We start from the raw sequence: 23,534 nt of genomic DNA on the forward strand, positions 1-23,534 counted from the left end.
CTATGCAAGCTTAGTTTTAGCTGAATGGGAGTCAGAATTTGTTTTTAGTAGTGAAAATGTGTTTCTTGAAAGGGTTTTATACTATGGTTGTTTTGTTGATGATGTGTTTTTGTTTGAACAGGCACCTTGGATATGTTGTCTGATTTTATAGGCTATCTGAATGTTAAATGTAATGTTATTAGAGGCCAGTGCCTTAGATCAGCACATCGTTATACTAAAGGTAGTGACATGTATAATTCGAGTCTTCCTGGCTACAGAGAACTGAAAAAAAAGCGACTGCTTTCCTGATTAAGTATCCTGCTGTTTTTTATATTTGTTTTACCCTCTACTGCTTACCTAGAGCAAGCTTTAACTGTTTTCATAGTTATTTACTGCATTTTTTATTATCTGCACTTAAAAGTGCATTTTAGTCGAAATTAGTCTAATTCAAGTCGAAACGTGTTTGTTTGCTGTTTAATTTAATTGTTTGGCTGCCCACTAAAGTGTGCTAGTCTGTACTACTGACTTATTGCCTTTTCTGCATTTCTGTGTGTTTCTATTTAAAATAAAAAAAAAAAATATTCCTTGTTTTCCTGCCTCTCCTAAACTAGTTAGACCAGTTTACAGGCCTTGCTGTATCCTGGGCTGTGTTGTAGTTCCTGTGTTGTCCATTGCCTTACTTGGATAGAAGGAAGTTTCTTAGCTCACCAGTGGGAGTGGGGAGCCTTGAATAGCCTACCTGTCCTTGAGGGAAGTGACCTCAGCACAAGAAGCTGTAGTAATTGGTCATTTTGGACCTTTCTAGCTCTTTTGAAGTTCCCTGGTTAAAATCTGCCTCTGGCATTTTTTTGAAGCCATATTGCTCAGACACAACTCCACGTGGTCCTGTTGAGTCTTCCTGGCTACAGAGAATTGAAAAAAAGCGACTGCTTTCCTGATTAAGTATCCTGCTGTTTTTTATATTTGTTTTACCTTCTACTGCTTACCTAGAGCAAGCTTTAACTGTTTTCATAGTTATTTACTGCATTTTTTATTATCTGCACTTAAAAGTACATTTTACTCAAAATTAGTCTAATTCAAGTCGAAAAGTGTTTGTTTGCTGTTTAATTTAATTGTTTAGCTGCCCACTAAAGTGTGCTAGCCTGTACTACTGACTTATTGCCTTTTCTGCATTTAGTGCGGAGTTGCCACTAGAGCACCATCGGGCAGCACCGGTTAAACAAGGTTAAACTATTTCTGACTCCGTAAAGTCTGCTCTTCATTTTTTCCCTTAGAACTGCTCTACTTGTAATCTAAACAGTCTATTCTCTATCTGTAAAGCTCAGCACTTGTTCCTAAAGCATTTTTTAGTCAGGTAAAGCACTTCTATATTATACAAAGTACTTCACTAGCTTAAAACCCCTTGAGTACCCACTTCCTATAGGTCCTTTCTGACTCAGTTACACAGCAAACTTTTTCATTTCTTCTAGCATGTCAAAGGGTCAGTTGCTAGCATCCTCTCCTGCTCAGCTGGTGAATCTGGGAATATTGAGGCAATGTTACAATTGCCTCATGTACACAGACAACCCTCTCCTCCTCCCACAAAACACAAATACATGCGAGAGATGCAACTATATAGCCAAACTGGAGGCTGAGCTCTCTCAACTCAGGACTGGCAAAACCAGACAGGGGGAGAAGGTAACCACACACACCATAAACCCAGTCTCACATAGAACTATCACAACTACAAATCAAACACATAAACACACAAAGACATACTCGGAGGCACTGATCAAAATCTACCAAAACAGCAGAGGCCTCCAAAGCAGACACCCAAACAACTGCCACCTCATGACATAACACAAGCAACACATAGATCACAAAGTCAGTGTGCAAATCAGTCACAGCCCTTAAGGCCAAACACAATGCAAGACACACTTGTCATAGGTGACTCCATAGTCAGACACACTGATGTCCCACTCACCAGACTGAACAAGGAGAGGGTCACAGTAAGCTGCCTGTCGGGCGCTAGAATCCACCACATAACACAAGCACTCAGGTCACTCCACAGCAAGTACAAGTATGACTCAGTCATTGTCCATGCCGGTGTGAATGACCTGAGACGTACCTCCCTGGACTACATGAAAAGAGACATAAAGGAGCTCTCAGATTATGTAGCCCAGGCTGGTATGACCCTGACCCTGAGCAGTATCCTACCTTCACCAAGAATGATGCCACAATACAGAGACAAAATGATCAGTTTTAATAATTGGCTTAATTTCTGGTGTCATTCTAAGGGGATCCAATGTCTGTCTGCCTGGAATGACATGCTTGACAAGCCAAGCTGCTTCGCAAGGGACGGCTTGCACCTGTCACCCCTGGGTTTCCGGATATTGGCAAAGGCTCTTGCCACCCCCATAGTGCCTTTTTTAGACAAGGCTCAAATTCTAAACCCACCGCCCTAGAAAACAATAATGGAAAAAAACTAAGGGTAATGCTGCTCAATGCCAGAAGTCTAAATCTGAAGATGCACGCCCTCGAAGCCCTCCTCAGTATGGAGAACATCGATGTCTGTGCTGTGACTGAAAACTGGTTCAAGGCTCCTGAGAGCACCCCGGCACTATCAGGTTTTACCTCATATCATGCATTCCAGCCCCAAAACCTGGACCGTACCACAAAAGGAGGGGGTGTATCCATATTCATCAAGGATATCCACACCTCCAGGCTGGTGGTAACTCACGAAGCATCAGAGACCATTCGGGTGCAATTAACCATAGGCAAAACTGCTCTACAGTTTGTAGCATGTTACAGGCCACCCTCTCAAACTCAGGAACCCCACACAGCCTTCCTGAAGACACTGGAGAGTATAAATGTCTCTCCAAACACCATCATATTGGGTGACTTCAACTACCCAAACATAGACTGGGAACATTACTCAAGCCCCAATATCCTAGCCCAAAGGTTCCTGGAGTTCATAAACTCAAATGCTATGGAACAACTTGTCACCATTCCCACAAGAGGTGAAAATATACTAGACCTGATCATCACAAACATGGGGACAAAATGCTCCACACTGGAAGTATATCCCTCATTGGTGAGATCAGACCATAAACTAATCTCACTGGAGATCCACATCCCGCCCCCACCGCCCACAAAAGACCACAGTGAAGAACTTCTCAAAAGCCAACTTCACACTTCTTAAGACTGGTGTGGTATCCTTCAAGGCCCCTGAGCCATTGGAAACCACAACCCACACTGCTGAATTCCTTACAAATGCTTTCTACGAGCACCTCCAGGATTGCATGGCTCAAGCAATCCCAAATAAAATCAAGACCCTTTCCACCAAAGGCAAGCGCCCGATCTGGTGGACCCCAGCCATAAACAAACTTTACAACAAGAGGAGAAAGCTACTACAAGATAGAGCAAAATCCCTAAAAGGGAAGACATCTCTGATCAATACTAGTAAAAAACTACGATCACTCATAAAATCATCCAAGGCCAACTTTGAGAGAAAAATCGCCAAGGACTCAAAAGACAATCATAAGGCCTTCTTTAGCTGTGTTAGAAATCTGGGTGGAAACTCCCAGATATGCTCAGAATTAGTCCAAAATGATACAAAAATCACTGAACCCACAGACATTGCAAACATACTGGCAGACAAGTTCAGTGAAAATTTCTCCCCTCCCTCCCCCCCAAAAGGAGAAATATCTATCCCAGCAGAGTGTAGCCTCCCAATCATCTCAAATGCCCAGGTGAGAGCTGCTCTCTCTAAAGCTAAAAACACAGCATCAATGGGACTGGATGGTGTCCCTGGCTGTGTGCTACACGAACTCAATGAGGAACTTAACCCACACATAAGGCTGCTGTTTAATCTTAGCCTTACCACAGGATACGTACCTAAAGAGTGGCATACGGCAACTGTGGTCCCACTCCACAAAGGCGGTGCTTCTACGGACCCTGGTAATTACCACCCTATAAGCTTAACAAGCCTGGTCTGCAAAGCTATAGAGAGGATCATAATGGAACTCATAAATAAAGACATAGGGGACCTACAGACATTGGATCCTACCCAATTCGGCTTTGTGAAGGGCAGATCATGCCTCTTGAACTTGGTCGACTTTTTTGAAACAGTCACCAAGGCCATTGATGAGGGTAAGGCAGTTCACACAGCCTACCTTGACCTTGCAAAAGCTTTTGACACAATACCCCACTCAGGTATCATAGAAAAGCTCACCAGCTTAAATGTAAACCCATATGTCACAAGATGGGTTGCAAACTGGCTCAAGGACAGAACCCACAGGGTTAGAGTTGCTGGCGCCATTTCAGACTCCAAGCTGGTCACAAGCGGTGTCCCACAGGGCTCAGTCCTGGGCCCCCTCTTGTTCGGCATCTACTTTTCAGAAGTGCAGGCAAACATAGGAGGATTGTGGCTGACAAAGTTTGCAGATGACTGCAAACTGGGTGCCATAGTTGAAAATTCATCAGACACAGATATCCTTCAGAGAGGTCTCATAGAAATGGATAACTGGTGCCAGAGCCATGGACTTAAGCTAAACACCAAAAAAGGTATAGTCATACCCTTTGGTAAAAACAAGGTAACCCCAAGTTACCACATAGGTGGCAATCCATTAAGCACAGAAGAGGTTATAAGGGACCTGGGGACGCAAGTTGACAGTAACCTTTCTTTTGACACTCACATTGCCAAAGTGGTTAGGAGGACCTTCTACATTGCCCACCTGATTATAAAGGGATTCACATCCAGATCAAGGGAGGTCATTGTTCCCCTGTACTCTTCACTTATCAGACCAATGATTGAGTACAATGCCCCATTTGGAATGTATCTTACCCGACACCTGCAGCAATTGGAAAGACCCCAAAAGTTCCTCACCAAAAGGATAAAGGGGCTCAAAAATATGCCATATGCTGCCCGACTGAAGAAACTCCAGCTCTATTCAGTCACATACCGTCTGCTCAGAGGTGACCTGTGCCTGACATACAAGGTCATGTCCAACCTGGAATTAATGGACATGCTCCACCTCAAAAATTCCAAATCCACCAGAGCCACAAGAGCAAGAGACTTAAACCTCAACACAGATATAAATAGGACATGCTGGAGGGACAGATTCATCACCCAGAGACTCCCTATGCTGTGAAACAGAATCCCGGTCCATGTGAGACAGAGCACCTCGCTGGCTCTGTTCAAGAGGAATCTTGACCAGTGGATGGGAGATCGTAGGTTTACCCCGGGGATCATCTCTGTATCACTGCTGGACAGAGGCACGGCAAACTAATGGGTATAGTATTCTTCAACTTAAGGGGTGGTGAAAGCCACACAACTCTGGCTAGGCTTATAAATGCCCTAGGGCAGATAGCCTAGTATGAACCTATGAACCTATGAACCTATAATGAAGGAGGTTATGGAAAGGGGTTATAACTGAACAGAGGTATATTTAGCACAGGATGATGCCATACCTGTTAGGAGCACTAGGACCAGACCCTTTCTTCACAAAAAATCAGATGAATCTATGTGAACTGATACCCCAGCAGGTAACACTCTGAGAATGTGCTTGACTTACCCCAAGGATGTTAGGTCGACTTGTGATATAATAAGGAGACATTGGCATATTATTGGAGTTGATTAGAAGTGTAAGACTGTTCTGCGTACACAGCCTGTTTTCTCTTTTAGAAATAGTAAACCTTTAAAGGACAGGCTATGTTATAAGAAATTGTCTTCTGAACCTGTACGTTCTTATAATGCTAATAAGATTGGGACATTTCCCTGTAGCATATGAAAGTATATCAAAGCTCAGTTTTTTTTTCATCCTGATACCTCTTGCATGTTTTAATATTTATGTTGACTATGGTTCTTCCAATCTTGTATATTTGGCTGTGTGTGATGTCTGCCAACCATTTTATGTTGGCAATACCAATTGGTGCCTCGGAGACCATATTAGAGAGCATCTCTACTCTATCGGTAAATATGATGACAGGAATGTTTTATCTAAACATGTAATGCAGGAAGACACTGAGTATTGTTTTACATTTATGGTGCTTGAACTTGATTGTGCCAGCCCTAGAGGGGGCAACATCAGGACTCTTACTGAGTGCACTGAGATTAAATGGATGATTATTTTACAGGCCACCTGGGGCAAAGGACTAAATGATTTTATACCTGTAAAACCTGTGCTTAAGTCACGTGGCCTAAGGTAAGGCCTTAAATGCTGTTTGTTTTATTGCTATAGATCTGGTGAAGCATCTAGTTTTTGATGCAAAAGCACTCATCTTTTACTTCATTTTATTTTTATTTTTAGCTTTTTTTTGCACTAAAAATTTTTATATGCTATATATGCCATCTACCTGTTTCTATTTCATTTTCACAGTTTTCATTTGTCGGTTTTGCTCCTGTTTTGTTTTGTTAAGGTCATATATGTTGCCATGTAAATCGGGAAGCGTTGCATCCAACACCCTGAGAATTTGTCTGGTGTTGCATTCACTATGTGCCTGTGCATCCATGACAGGCTGAAACATGTGTCTGGTGAAACCTGCTGTGGCACTTGCAACAGCGGCCTGATGAGCAGCAGTCCTTCTGTGAGCACCCCTGTCCATCTGCCTGTTTGGGACCTCACCTGCACTCTGGCTATGCCCAGTGTCTACACTCTCACCTACCATAGTCACCACACTAGTCTGGTCCATGCCATCACCTACCAACTGCCCATCATCTGTGGCTGCTGGGGATGGGGTATGTGTGGGCATTGTAACTGTGTGCAGAGACATTGTGGATGACTGTGGGATACCACAGATTCAGCCCCTGAAAACCCCACCTGTGCCTGGCTATAACCATCATCATTGTCAGAGTCTGCAGACACACTAAGATCAGATTCTGAGTGGGAGTGACCATGACCACCATGTCCACCTGTGCAGGGAAGACAACATATGTAAATTAATATCTGCACTATAAGGTTTTCTGCTACACACACACATGCACACACACACACCAACACCCACACATATGGACACACATGCACACACAGACACATACAAGTGAGGTGGCAGATAGGCATTACACAGACCTCATAATAGCCAACTGGTGACATTCACAACACAGTCAGACCACTACATACACACCTTGGACAGGACCTTGACATCATGCAATGCAGCCCTTTCCACTTAATGCTACTACTTATATACAGCTCTGTGATACTTGAGTAGTATTAGTAGGTGATGGGCCTTCAAGTAGCACACACTGCACCCATGTACACATAATTGCTGTTTACCTGTATAGCACAGTGGCAACTCCTACATAAAATATGTCTCAACTGTGCAGAGTGTCGCTGAATGTCTACATGTGTGACTTATATTTCTGCTCTGTTCTTCTTAAATTCTGTGCTTGTCTGACACTTTACTGTGATGATCTGAGGACTGGTGTCACTAATTAATGACATGTTTTAAGTTTCACACTTCAAAACCCACAGTACATGAATGTTACAACAGAACCAGTTACACTAACAACCTTCTAAGCTTACACTGGATATTATAAGTGTAGACACCCCTGTTAACATGCCAGGTTTGTCTGATATATAACATGAGACCACAGAAATCATGTGATAACATTTCCCACCTTTAATGTGACGTATAACCTGTGCAATCCAATTGAAGAGCAAACACATCGGCTTGGGGCAACATATAGAAGTTGAAATACATAGAATAGGCTGGTTGCATAAGTGTGCACACCCTCAAACTAATACTTTGTTAAAGCACCTTTCGATTTCATAACAGTAGTCAGTCCTCTTGGGAAGGTGTGTATCAGCATGGCACATCTTGACTTACCAATAATTGTGCACTCTCCCTTGCAGAAGCCCTTCAACTCTGTCAGATTGCAAGAGCATCTCTTCTGCACAGCCCTTGTCATTTCCACACATTTGAAGGGATGTCCAGTTCTTTGCAATGTCACTGTTGCCCCACATTTCCACAACCTTTTGATGACTGTCTGCACTGTGTTACATGGCATATGCCATGCTGTGGAAATGTTTTTTTTTCCCTTCTGCAGGCTAATACCTTTCAAAAATGAGATCCCTTTGCTGCTTCTTAAGTTCTATGCAAATCATGGCTGTTGCTGCGGCAGGACACTGAGTAAATGTCAGGTAAACCCTGGTAGGGCAGCTGACCATTATTTGCAGTTAATCAAGGAGTTTCTGTATTTGATGGCAGGTGTGTACCCAAGAGGACGTAATGCTGTAATTTTATCGAAAGCTGCTTCAGCACAGTATTAGCTTCAGCCTGTGCACACTTATGCATCTAGCTTTTTGTACATTTTTTATTTGTCATAATTGTTCCCCTAACATATTTCTTTGTTTTACAGTTGAATTGTACAGGTCATAGGTCACATGAAAGTTTGGAAGAGTTTGGAAATGTTTATTGTAATCTAATTTTTGTATATCACAAATACCTTGCATTTTAATAGGTATGTGTACACCAGCTATATGTACTGTAAAACACTAATTTATAGAATCTGTCCCTAGTTTTGGGCCTTTGTGTCCCCATTTTGTCAGTCTTTGTCCAGATTTCTTGCAATGACAGGTTGTGAGGTATGCTACAGATATGTTACATCTCTTGCAAAGAGGCCCCTGTGATGACCACTGTGATGCAATGCAGTTAACTCCACTACAAGTGAACATGCCAATATCACAATATGCTTGAGAGTAACAGTTATGTGCATGGTAAAATGCATGACCTTAACATGCCTGGGGAACTGGTGAGCACCAACAGGACAATCCCATACTCACTGGCTTCAGGCTGCTGTCCCACATCCAGGCCAGAGGTACCTATGTAGTTGTGGGGGAAAGGTATTGTCAGCAGAGTCACATTTGGCATTGGTACAAGATGAATGCTACTTTTCTGCACGTCTATATCATATTATCGTACGATGTAAATAGCGAATGCTATTTCATCATACCGATAATATTGAAACAACAAAATATCAAACGCAACAGTGAATTTTTTCCCAGGGAAAAAATTCACTGCTCCGTAAAAAAAAAAAAAAATTAGACACATATTTAAGGGTGGGGCTTCACCCCCCCCCCCCCACACACACACAACCCCCTACTTAAATATACCAACTCCGAGATCACACCATAGTGGAGGAAATGGCAAAGTCCTGAAGACGGCCCACCACATTTTTTTCACTGGGAAAAAAAATTGATGTTCCGTGACTTTGCTATTTTGCCATTTCGACAGTATCAGATCGACTAAATAGCATTTGCTATTTAGTCCATGCGATAGTGTCATATAGACCCTTTCCTGCACATGTTCAGTACAAGTTCTGATAGTATACAATTTGTTGTCCATCAACATAGATGTGCACTTGTGTACATTAATAAACCCCACCCACAAATGCAGTTTGACCTCACATATGCATCTAGATATTCTACAGAAACCAGTATGACTGCTACATGATTCAATTGATGTGCGCTGAGGCCTTACCTGGACACTCCTCGCCTGTTGCCTTGGTGCCACCCACCTCCACGACCTGTGTTTCTTGTGTTGGCTGGTGTTGGGGGCTACCCCAAGGTTGGCAAGGAGCTCCTCTGTTACCATAAGTGGGGCCTATGTGGCAGGACCCCCATCTGTAATGTTACGGTCCCTGGCCACAGCAGCAGCCCTTTGCTGGGCACGACATATCAGGTCAGTTGCACAATGCCTGACCTGATCATACATGTAGCCATGGTGGCCATTGTTGTTCACCCTGTGGACCAGCTCGTTCCACAAGGCAGTCCACTCCCACAGATCCTGTGGCCTACGGCCAAACATCACCCCATGGTGCTGGATGATTAGGTTAATGATAGCCTCATTTTCAGCTGCAGAGTACTGTGGCTGACAGACATATGCTATGTCACCTGGAAGACATAAACAGGAAAATACGTTACAGGGCCTCATACATTGGTCAACGTTCTTTACAGAACCTAAACATCAACATTTTTTATCATTGGCCACCAACTACGACCACATCATACCCCTGTCATCTATCAACATTGTATGAGCTTGCATTGCACTTCTGGTCCTGATATGTCATGTTCCTCCCCATAAAAGCCAGTAAATTGCATAATCCAACATTCATCTTTCACCTTTGTGTAGAGGGATGACAGTGGCCATCTTACTTGCAGATGGAAGGGCAATGGTGTTCAGGCTTTGCTTGAGTACAGTGTGTAATGGAGCTGGGAGCATATGCGTAAGTACATGTAGGATGCAGACTGGGATGTTATCAGGTGCCATGGAGACTTATTTTGTTGCCTTTGAGTTGGCATTATGTACCTGCTTCCTGATGATGAGGGGAGGGGTGTTGGTGCTGTGCATATCCACCTATAGTGATGATGGGACAGGGGGTGATGTTTTCCCTTAATCTGTCTGCAGCGGGATGGCTATAGCTATGCTGTGTTTATATGTGGTGTGATTGACCACCAGTACAGAGTGGTTTGGGTTGTTGCCTCTGAGATGGAAGACGTATGTGAAGACAGCCTTGTGATTGGCCTTGGTGGATATATCTAATTTGTACTCATAGTTAGTCTTACAGTGACACACCTGCGACATTATATGCTTGTTCAGACAAAGGTTGTCCTGCTTCCTAGTTGGTGCCTACTACTAATTGTCCTTGTACAGCCAATATAGCGACCAATTATGTGGTTTATGTATTGCTGCTGTCCACCAAAGGGGATTACTCCACCGTGGTGGAGGCAGCTTTTATAAGTCAGGTATTGCTGAGTCCATAATAGCTATGTAGGAGCTTATATAGCTGTTTGTAGCAGGCATGGACACATGGTTTTAACGCAGTTGGACACCTCTCCAACTTCAACTAGATAATCATGCTTACTTAATACCCATGTTTGTGTCAGGGCTTTGCAACAACCAGTAGCTGTGGAAATCTCTGTCTGTTGGATGCTCTGAAACAAAGATTACACATGTGTACAACATGTATAGCTTATTAACCTGATGTTTTGCATCTCGTGTCTTTTGTTTTGAAGGTTCCAGCTACACCTACTCATACATACATGTGCACAGGTGATACATGATATACATTTCTGTTCTATATCAGTATGGCACACTGTATTTACACTCTTCCTGCTCAGTCATACCTCTCGACCTGTTAGAGCAGAACATCTAGAGGATGGCACACATAAATAGGAGGCAATGGGCCAAAGTTATTGACACTTTAATATTGCTGTAACACACTTAAGTCAGTTGCTACGACAGTAGGCTATGCATACACAGAAATACCCTGGAGGATGTCTGACACTCATACATATGCTATTATGTTCTAATGTCAAACTTCACAGATTTGCCAGTGATTAAATTACTACAAATGTGAGGCATACATATGGTCAGTTTGCATAACACTGGACAGTTGAATGATATGACCTAAGTATATCACATGCAGTTCAACACTCATGTCTGCAACAGTAGTTTACTATACACATACCCTGTATAGGTGTCTCAGATTTGTGAGACAAACATGTTTATCATAGCTGTATTCAGAAGTAACATATGGATATCTACGACATCTCAGTAGCTGGCCTAGTAGTATTACAGTCAGTATTGTCCAACAGACACTCCAGTAGTAGTCATATATAAGTCATCCTTTCCTAGGGTGACTCAGTGCCATGAGCTGTGATCTATGTCACTGCAGACAGACCCAGATGCTATGGCCATAGTTGCTGATCAGCAATACATCAGTACAGCAAGTCTTGTTGAGACATATTTGTTAAACGTCCTACGTTCCCTTATTGCATAGCCCCTACTGCATTCTACTACATGCTTATTTGTTTGACATACCTTTTTTTTTATTCCAAGTATAGTTTCTGAGCCTTTTTGTCTTATTCCATTGTGTGTGTGTCTGTCTCTATCTCTCTCTCTCTCTCTCTCTCTCTCAGATGTAAGGTATACATTGGTTTTGCATAGGCAGCAGCTTTCCTATTGTAGGTCATGCTCATGTGCAGCTGATGGCCTGCATACCAATTAATGTCCTCTACTTGTTAATTCCATGCAGAACAGCCATGTTGTTATTCCTATAGTCAATGGCATAACAACACATTCCTATATTTGAGTAGTTCATATGGGCATTGCCCCTTTTCTTTGCCTGTGAGGGGGACTTCATGGAAGTGAGTGAACAACAGCATCACAGACGATAGTTGGAAATACCTCTTACAACTTCAACTGTGATGACAGCCCAATGACATTGGAGAGAAAGTTCCAGACTTAGGGAGAGAATGTATGTATTCATGTTATACATCTGGCTTTGCACTAGTTTAACAAGGTTTGTGTGGACATGGATATTCTGCATGGGTCTCAGCCTGACAGTGTTATGTAGTTGACACAACTCTTAACTGTAGGGCTATCTGCAGAATGGCCAGAGGTTGGACTCTTATGTTTGATCTGTTCCTCCAACAGTTGTTGTCCTTAGCAGATCAGTAGCATACCCTGGGTATTGCAGTCAGTACATGATGACTTCCATTTGTGTTTCTGACTTCATATCCCTCAGTTAAGATAGGTTACAACAAACCCTGTAACACCAGCAACTTTCTCAGTTTATAACAGCAATATTTCAATTATGCTCCTGTGTTTGGGCCTCTGTCCCCCAATTATGTCAGGCTTTGTTCAGCTGTCATGCAGTAAGAGGTTGATAGGTATGGTATATCATTAGTTAGTGCCTTCCTTCCTGATATCATCCCAGTGATGTAGTAGAATGCCAGATATGTTATGAGGAAAGGGCCATATATATGAGGACAGAGCCTGGACATTCTGTGGGAATCTGTACAGTTGGGTGTCTGTGTATGTGTAGCAATTATTAACAAACTGTTAGGATTGTGTAGCAGTGTAGTGTGTGCATGTTTGTTGGCGCTGTGTAGGGAGGGGGATACATTTAAGTGTCATGGCTCCTTTTCTCTGTGACTGTGCATACTGCTCCAGTTTCTGGTGATCTATTGGCTGTATATGTTTGTAGGGGCAGACTGAGACATGTTCCGTACCACCGCAGGAGTCAGACTACACTGTGATTTGGGTCAGTATATGTAAGGGTAGTATGTGAGTGTCAAACATGATATTTATGTTCACACGGTCATTATACTCTACTGTTCATTTGGCTTACCAGTATCTCACTGTGACTGTGGTGAAATTGGTTGTGTGTATGCAGGCTCACACCAGTGACTGTTCTTCACTACTGTTACATCCCTGCAGTGGCTGATATATTTACAAATACATGTGTAATTTCCCATAGCTGACTTGGGGTAGTGTTGTGTCAGTCTGTAGTTTGGATGGTGTTCGGTGACATGCTAAGCAGCTCGTTGTACTTTCCCTACTGTCATGTTATGTCCAGATATTTGTAGGATGTCCAGTTGTCTGGCTCATATCTTTGTTCTGGGCCCCATAACTGTTGTGTATGTCTGACAAATCAGTGGGATGGTGTGAGGATTTCAGGCACTAACTACTGAGAAGCAATTGAGTCTTGGAGTTGTGCTATTTCGGTCAATATATGTTAGAACAGATAGTGTTACTGTAGCAACTGTCTCAGCTTATCTAGTCAGGTATTTCAGATATGTTCCTATTGTCATGGCTTTCTCCCCCCACTTTGTCAGGCTTGGTCCAGATTTGTCCCACTAAGGGGTTCTGAGCATACCTCTCAACTGGCCAGATTGTTGCAGAACATCCAGGTTTATTTTTTGTCTCTGTTCCATGATTTATTCTAATTTCTCTGGTAAATCACTGAGATGATCTGAGGATGTCTGTCAGTAAATGATGACATAATTTGCAGTTCCAGACCTCATATTCTTCAGAACATGCATGCTGAAACAAACCCTGTTACTTCTGCAACTTTTTACATTTTTATGGGATATATTTGAAATATGTCCATAGTTGTGGCCCATTGTCTCCCCATTCTTACAGCCGTGGCCCAGATTTCTTGCACTAGCAGGTTGGCAGGAATGTTACTGAGATATGAGTGCACTACATGTTATGAGCATGTGTGTATATATATATATATATATATATATATATATATATATATATATATATATATATGTGTGTGTATATATAAAACGTGTATATATTAATATATATATATATATATATATATATATATATTTATATTATATATATATATATATATATATATATATATATATATATATGGATCTACTTCAGTAGATCAAACTTTTACAAGTTATTTATTTATTTATTTATTTATTCCGGTTTGGTGACCGGGGAAGTCCACTGGGCTCGAGAGCCCATTTTCAGTGGAGGCCCGGGGAGAAAAGCTCCACAATACAAAGTTACATTACATAGAGAATTACAAGAAAAATATTTGCATTGCAATCAACAGGTAGTATAACAATCAACAGGTAGTATTACAGTCAAAACAGGTATCATTCAGTAAAGACAGCAAAACTATTAAAAAATTGTCAAGAGGAAGGCAAGCATACAGCATAAAGGCTGGATGTTACTGTTTAGTTACATTTATAATTTAAGTATATGAGAGAAATTAAGAAGGTATGAAGGTTAGCCAGGAGAGAAGGAGGAGCAGAGCTTGGGAGGTATGAGTTGAAGAGTGCAGTTACATTTCCTGTGAAGAAACAGGTAAGAATGAAGTTGTGTTTTGAAAGTGTGTGGATTGTCACATGTCCTCAGAGTAGAGGGCAGGGCATTCCATTTTTTTGGCTAGGGAAAAGGAGAGAAGAAGCTGACCATCTGGGTGCTTGGGTTTTTGGATGATTATAAGGTTTTGGTGAGCAGATCTAAGGGGTCTAAGGGGGGGTATATGGTTGTAGGATATTAGATAATGCAGATCAGCTAGCAGGTTGGAATAATAATTTGTGGGCTGTGACAATTTGGAGGAAGTCTGGTTGATTAGGGAGTTCAAGACCATTTAAAGAGTGTAGGGAGGTGCAGTGATGGAAGGAGGATTTTGCCTTGGCAGCGAATCTGAAGATTTTGTTGTAGCACACTTCAAGTTTGAAGGTGAGTGTTGAAGATAGATTGGTAAGCAGAGGAGCGTCATACACAAGAGAGGGGAGGAGATAGGTAGTGGCCAAAGTTTGTCTGGTGGAGGGAGTGAGGAAGTGGTTGTTTCTGTAGAATAGGCTGAGTTTTATGTGGATTTTCTTGATGTTAAGTTGGATGTGAGTATTGAATTTTGAGTGTTCGTCGATGATGACCCCCAGGAGTTTGGTAGAGGGAACAACTTCGACAATGGAATTATTAAGGCTGGTAATCGAACTTGTGAAAGTTCAAACACTGAAGTAAAAAGAAAAAAACAACAACATTTCTGTTTTTTGTCTTAGACACAGTATCTAAAAATGCTAGGGGTGGACCCTGGGAAGTAAGATTGTGCCATCAAGAAACATATTGGCAGATTCTTTTAGAATCCAATCGCTTCCCAGGATTGAATGATTCTATATCTATTGTACCCTATTTGAAATTAAAGGCACAAAAAATTTAGGTACTTTATTTAAGTTACCTGTACAAAAACAGTTTACAAGTCTTTCTAGAGAGAGAAAAAATATAGGTCACTTTTTAAAAATGCTGATTGAAAGGGAAATATGTTTTTATATATATACTATTTATATGTGTACAAATTATTGGTTTCAATTTTAAGAATAATTAACTTATATGTATAAATATGAGGAAGTATTTTAAATAACATTATACATATTTTTAACCATGTTATACATTTTTAGGATTAATATGTTAATATACATCTTGAAAGAATTTTTTATAAATGTGTTAACTTGCAAACCATACTAGATTCTGTATTAAAGTTTTTAGATAGCTTGGTGCTTTAAATGTGTTTATTTGATTTATTAGTTAATTGGGTTAATTGACCATTGTTCACTTAGGGTTTTTGGTATTTAAGACTGTTCACTGCTGTGATTGATTGTATTCTGATGAAGTCATAATTTGACGAAAAGCGTGGATCAGTGTTGTGGCGTTTAAGGGGGCCCAAGTAAAATAAAACTGTTTCTAACTTGGATTTACCTTATTGTGAGCTGCTACATCATTTACTACTTGTCTTGGTGGTTGCTGCTTTGGATCTACATTTTATTTCGTGGTTTGTAAAAACAGCGTTTCTTGTGTTTTGAAGAATAAAGTTGTGTTTTGAAAGTGTGTGGATTGTCACATGTCCTCAAAGTAGAGGGCAGGGCATTCCATTTTTTTGGCTAGGGAAAAGGAGAGAAGAAGCTGACCAGCTGGGTGCTTGGGTTTTTGGATGATTATAAGGTTTTGGTGAGCAGATCTAAGGGGTCTAAGGGGGGGGTATATGGTTGTAGGATATTAGATAATGCAGATCAGCTAGCAGGTTGGAATAATAATTTGTGGGCTGTGACGATTTGGAGGAAGTCAGGTTGATTAGGGAGTTCAAGACCATTTAAAGAGTGTAGGGAGGTGCAGTGATGGAAGGAGGATTTTGCCTTGGCAGTGAATCTGAAGATTTTGTTGTAGCACACTTCAAGTTTGAAGGTGAGTGTTGAAGATAAATTGGTAAGCAGAGGAGCGTCATACACAAGAGAGGGGAGGAGATAGGTAGTGGCCAAAGTTTGTCTGGTGGAGGGAGTGAGAAAGTGGTTGTTTCTGTAGAATAGGCTGAGTTTTATGTGGATTTTCTTGATGTTAAGTTGGATGTGAGTATTGAATTTTGAGTGTTCGTCGATGATGACCCCCAGGAGTTTGGTAGAGGGAACAACTTCGACAATGGAATTATTAAGGCTGGTAATCGAACTTGTGAAAGTTCAAACACTGAAGTAAAAAGAAAAAAACAACAAAAACCAAAATTAAATGACTGTAGCAGGGGGGCTATGCCCCCTTCCACCCTCCACACCCCTGTAGTTAAATAAACCAACTCTGAGATCGCACTACATTGCAGAAATGGGAAATATTTTTGTTTCGCACTGTACAAAAATCTCCATTCAGTCCGATCAAACTTTTACAAGTTTGAACATATGGTCTTGGCCATATGAGGTTCGAACTTGTAAAAGCTCAATCTACTGAAGGGGCCCTGTATATATATATATATATATATATATATATATATATATATATATATATATATATATATATATATATATATATATATGTATATATACATATATCGAAAGATTTACTATCATTAAGTTGAAGTGGATTCGGACAAATCCACTTCAACAAAAGTTAGGAGGTCGATTGGTGACAATGTCAAACCCAACATTGTCGAAGTACAAATTTCACCCCTATTATGACCCATGTTAAAGCGCGTTACATGGTCGCATTCGAGATGTACTTCCGCAATGTCGGGATTCAACATTGTCAACATTTGCAGATGTGGGTTGATGTAAGCAGCATTCGAGCGAGTTCAGTCCAACATAATGATAGTAAATCACACACATACATATATATATATATATATATATATATATATATATATTTTTTTTTTTTCATATACATGTATCTCCATGCATGTATATATGTATATGTATATATAAAAAAAACCCGAGTGGTTCCACAGAGCTTTTTCCTACTGTCGAATGCCTCTTCTGCATGATATGTTTGAAAAAGTGTTCAAAAATCCCATAGCTCAAATGGTGTAGTAGTACATTACTCTGACCGTAGTGTACAGGGTCCTAGGCTTGAGACTTGGCCTGGCTGATTATTTTGTTGCTAGTCAGAACAGTGGCTGATGGAGACAGAGTGGTTAAAATAGTTTTCTGCATTTTTAACTGGCTTTTTTCTGTTTACACCCATGCTAATTCCTTTAAAAGAAAAGAAAAAGGGGTTACAGGAAAGTGGTGAGAAAGGGGCATGCAGAGGGAAAACAATATGACAGGTAGCTAGGGATGTGCAGGACAGGTGTAGGGAAGGTCCATAGATGTCCATTTCTTAGATAGCAACAGCTGTGCTTTTTTATGAAATTCAGAGGTGAATTTAGACTCTCAAATCACAGAGATAGGGGTGAGGACAACAAAAATGTGTTGTCAAGACAATTGGACTGGATTATGTGTCCAGTGGACACCTGTGCAAAATGGACAGCTATGTATGGGGCAATAATATTTTGGGGGACAGATGCCCTTTTTGTCTTCTTTAAGGTGAGAGAGTGATGTTGGGGAAGAATTGCTGGTACATCTGAGGAGGTAGGTTGGGTAGAGAGACAGACAAGACACACAAGATAGCAGACAGGGGCAGTGCATGACACATGTGTGAGGTAAACTCCTTGGACGGGGAGGGGGTTCAGGAATCAGAGACCCATGAGCCCCCATATGGATATGATGGGACTGCCATCCCACCTGCGGCCATTCATGACTGCACCTTCACAGCCCCAACAGGGCTATTGTTCTGTACTTCACATACATTTATCACATACAGTAGAGGCCCCCAGACCAATCCTTGGTGTACACCATTGTGGATGAATGTACTATTAAAGGTGGGTTCTACTGCTTTGACTTAGTGGCTACTATCATTGGGTCAGTTAGCTACCCATCTGGTAACCTAGTTTGGTGCCTAGCTGTGTAGGCTTATGTATCCTGCCTACCTGGGGATTAGTGTGAGAGGACTGGGCTAGGTGAAGGTAGGCATTGTTCACCATCTTCCCCTCATCCCTGTGTTTGTTGACCACTGCAGAGAGGTCAGTCAGGTTTCACAGGCCTGATCTCCTTTTGACAATACCATGGTGTGTGGGCCTAGCCATTTTGATGTTGCTGATGTCCCTGTTCATAATGTCCTCGATATTGCCTCCCATGTCCTTGCAGAGCAGGCTATTAGGCTGATGTACATCATACTGGCTGGGTTGGTGGAATGGTCCACCCTTGTGTATAAGGATGACAGTGGCTGTTCTCTGTGCAGATGGAATGACATTGGTGCTCAGGCTGTGGTTGACTACAGTGCAGAATGGATCTGACAGTCCATGCCTGTGTTCATGTGGGATGCAGCCAGGGATGGTATCATGACTATGGAGACCTTTGTGTGTTGCCTTTGAGAGGGCATTATGGACCTGCTTCCTGATGATGAGGGGAGGGAGGGAGGTGCTGTACATGCACATGTGTATCCCTGGGGGTACAGGGGGGTGGTGTTTACACTTCACCTGTCTGCAGCTGGTTGCCTATATCTATGCCATATGTGCATGTGGTGTTATTGCCCACCACTACAGAGCAGATTTGTGTGTTGCCTCTGGAATTGCAGACCAATGTGTGGAAGGCCTAGTGATTTGCCTTGGTAGATGTGTCTGATTTGCACTCAAAGACAGCCTTGGGGTACATCACCTGTGCCATTATTTGCTTGTACAGACCAAGGTGACATTGCTTTCGATGAGGTGCCTGTTCCTTCTTGGCCAATCCAGCAATTATTTCCACCTATTATGGTATTTGTGTATTGCTACTATCCACTACAGGCATTTACCCTACTTTGAGGGGGATGATGTTGTCCTGTCAGGTACTATTGAGTCCATACAGCTATGTGGGTGCCCACATAGTATCGTGGTGTGGACCTGGACACTGGTGCTAGTTCCAACAAATGAGCCATTGGCTGTACAGCTACTTCTACCTACTCTGAGAGGATTTATAGTCATTTGTGCACAATTCATTCTGTTTGACACTGTAAAGGGGGCAGGGGAGATGGTGACCTGTGATGTGAGCAGTGATGGTTATGTAGTCAGATATTATCAAGGATGATGGCACTGTATGAGTGCTACAGTGGCTACTCTTGCTGATTAGGACCAGGTACATGAGATTCCCATCTGCTGTAGGAGTGTTTGCTGGCTGATCCATTGCATTGCCATTGACAAAGCTAAGAAATCTATTTGCATTCATGTTCCAGTGGCATAGGTCAGGCACACTATGATTGGGTATTTGAAGTCACCGAGGAGCAGTGTAGATGACTGAATCCTGACAGATTCCAGTAGGTCCCAATAGGTGTGGTGGGTGTCCATAGTCATGTTTGGAGGTCTACAGCTAGCTATGAATTGAGTAGGTGTTTGGGCAACTGTTAACTGCACTCAGGATGTCACTCATGCAACATACTATTTGTCCAGCCTGGAAGTGTGTATGCTAATGTTCAACACTCCACCTCCTGTGGCTTTGCAGGCCTCCATTTGGGGTCTACACGTATGATGGGATGGGATGACGGGATGAGTGACCTGGCAAGGTTGGTGTGCTCTCCACATCTAGAAAGCAGGTGTCAGTGATTGCACAAATGTCAGCATCCTGAAGGACAAGATACACTTGCATTGACATGGCTGTCATGGCTGTCATGGTAAGACACCTAGCTACCGTTAGAGCAAGACACCTGCACAAAGGCACATATCAGTGGTGAGCAAAGGACAGTAAACCATGTCACTTTATGAATCTAGCTGAAACATACTTAGTTGCCAGCGAAGACAGTGTCACATTCACAGTTGTACTCTTCAGACATCTGATGATGAAATGTATGCTAATTTGTGATGACTTCAGTCTTTAATGGGTTGCCAGTGATGTGCCAGACAATACTCAACTGTCTGAGGCATTGACTACAAATATGAGGCAGACATGTGGTCAGTCTGCAATACTCTGGACAGTTGCCAGATATGGGCTCAGTATATCACATACAGTTCAACACACACATCTGCACCTGTTGTGTAGTATGCACATACCCTATGTACATCTTTTACATTTGTAAGACAAGCATATGTATCAGAGTAGTATTCACAGATGACATATGAGTTATTACAGCATACCAGGTAGCTAGCCTACCAGTTACAAACTCAGTATTGGACAACAAAGACCCCAGTAGTAGTCATACATGAGCTGAACTTTGCCTGGGTGACTCTTGGGCCAGAGATGTTCCCCATGTCAATGCAGGCAGGGCAAGCAGTAATGGTCATAGGTGCAGGACAACAGCATGTGAGTCCAACAGGTCTTGTTGTGGCCTAGTGTATAATGTCCCATTTGACAACATTGCATCCCCCCTTCTGCATTTCATTCCATGCTTATATGATTGACATACCTGTTATAGTGCTCAGGAGTTCCCTCACAACAATGCAAATGGTTAGATTTGTCTAGTCGTAGTCTGTCTTTGTGTATATGGGTTAAGACCTGTGTTGCATAGGCAACAGCTTGCATTTTTTAGGAACTGCTCATGAGCAGGTGATGGCTTGTGCACTAATCAGTGTCTCCCACTAGCTATTTTCATTGCGAGCAGCTGTGTTGTCTTTCCATTTGCCAGTGCCACAGCAGCACAGAGCTATAATTACAGCCTTCACGTGTGCCTTGCCCCTTTTCCTTACCTGTGTGGAGGACAGTATAGAGGTGTGGGGGCTACAGCTTCACAGACAGTAGGTGTTAATACCTCTGAGAAGAGGACATGTGGAGACAGCCCAGCAACATGGGGAACAAAGCTCCAGAATAAGTACAGATTGTAAGTCAGTAGTGCTGTTATACACATAGAGGGTTGCCAATTTAACAGGGTTTGTCTGGACATGCATTTTCTGTGTGACTTGACGTCTGACAGTGATATGTCTCTGACATACCTCTAAACTGCCTGATGTCCACACACTGCCCAGGGGTTTGCCTGTTATGTTTGGTTTGTTCCTCAAACAACATCTGCTTTTGTGGAAGCAGTGGGATACTGTGAGGATTGTAGTCAGAGTAACTGCTGACACCCATTGGTTTTTCAGGCATCATCTCCTCCAGGGATGCTATGTTACAACAAAGCCTGTGACACTGTAAACTGGACAGGAGGGGTGACCTGCCCCTTGAGGTGCTCCAGGCTGCCCTCAGTCTGGTGCAGCTGCCCCCCCAACTCTGTTTGGATGGCGCTGACCACCAAACCCTGGACCTAACTGTGGGGACAGGCTCCTGTTTGCGCCTGCTTCCAGGGGGGTGATTTGCCCCATCCCCTGAGGCAGTTCCACTCTAAGGTGGTGCAGGACTAGTGGATGTTGAAGGCCTAGGTTGAGTCCCAGTCATGCTGGGGCCCGGTGCCATGGCCAGATGATATGGGATAGGCAGATTCACCAGGATCTGCCTTCCCAAATGTGCTATGGTGCTGAAGTTTTAAAGAATAAGTTGGTTAGTCATGAACAACACATTTCCAGATTATTTATAACAGCATGCATGGATGTTCAAATTAACCCCATAAAACAGATTTGAAACAGTTGTATAGCAAAACAAACACATGCAAAATGGAACAACAGTATGCATCGTAACAGCATACCAGTAACATTGACGGCAACAGGCCACCAAAAATGGTATTTAAACAAGGTATGTTAACATGCAAATAATCAGATATATGAAAAATAATATAACACAAGTCTCACCATTAGGTTTGGAGTAAAACATACCCATAGTATATGAATTTTAGTGTGGATCCAGATGAGGGGTGAGGGGAGAGACAAAAAGTCCATTAACAACTGTTTATGCTTCTATTTTCCACAACAGTACTGCTCAATACTCTATGATTCTGCCCTAACTTTACATCTGCTTATGGCCCATAGCTTCTGTAGCACAAACATACCTATTAAACGGTCAGCCTGGAATGGCATGGGGCAAACTATGACACCTCTGGGTACATGACTAGAGGGGAATCATACATATCAGTGTTACATTTGTGGCACAGGAAGAGTACCCTGAAGTGCTGCTATGTGAGTGTGCTACTGGCATATTTCAACTTGTTTCCTATCTGTGTCCAGGGATATTGGCAGCAGTGACCACTAGCCATGACAGTGTGACACTTGAGAGACATGTATCAGGAAGAGTGCATGTTGTATGTACCTATCCTGCTGTCATTTGCAGGTATGTGGTGGGACAATTAAACAGTTGTACACAATTTATTAGTATACCCTTCATACAGTTACTACCAACATTGACTTACCTGTACAACGTGTGGATAAAATATCTGCTAACACTACCTGACTTTTTTACATTTTTCCTTGATTCCTTGTATGTAGATCTGCACACATCTTAGTAGCACTCACTGGATTTGAACCATCTCTGGGTGTGCAAAATTAACAACTAAGCTAATTCTCATCACACTGAGATACAGGTTAACTGCTGTTTCTAGTTTCACTGGTTTCTGCCTAATAGTCTCTTTGTTACACAGCCTGAACTTGTAGTCATGTGATGCATGCATGCCAGATAGTTATTGTACTGTACATTCATCCTTTTGATTACTACAATCTGGAAAGCAAAGGTTAACAGAAGGCAATCCTGGCTAGAACACAGTTTAAACCTTTATACATTACTAATCAGGGTTCAAAGCTTAGTGCAGTGTATATTTCACATTTCAGTTATATCTTGTTTTACAGCTCCACCATCTACGGTTTTCTTACAGCAGGTTCACAGAAGATGCTCAGTTAATGTATGCTGTCACAAACACATTTGCTATGAAGTATCTGTATACATTCTAAATGTCTATGGCAACATACCAGAATATACACAACAGTTTGTTTTAGTTAGTTTTATTTCACAACAATATTACTCTGTCAAACTTTCTTATTTATTCAGTTCACACAGTAACAGTATACCTACTAGCAGTAAGCAATGTACTCCTTCTTAGCTATTTGAAAAATATACTGCAAAATAGATTTGTACTCAGCA

The sequence above is a fragment of the Protopterus annectens genome, chromosome 3.part1 (genome assembly GCF_019279795.1).
Source record: "Protopterus annectens isolate FY-2018-M chromosome 3.part1, PAN1.0, whole genome shotgun sequence".
NCBI classification, from domain to species: Eukaryota; Metazoa; Chordata; order Ceratodontiformes; family Protopteridae; genus Protopterus; species Protopterus annectens.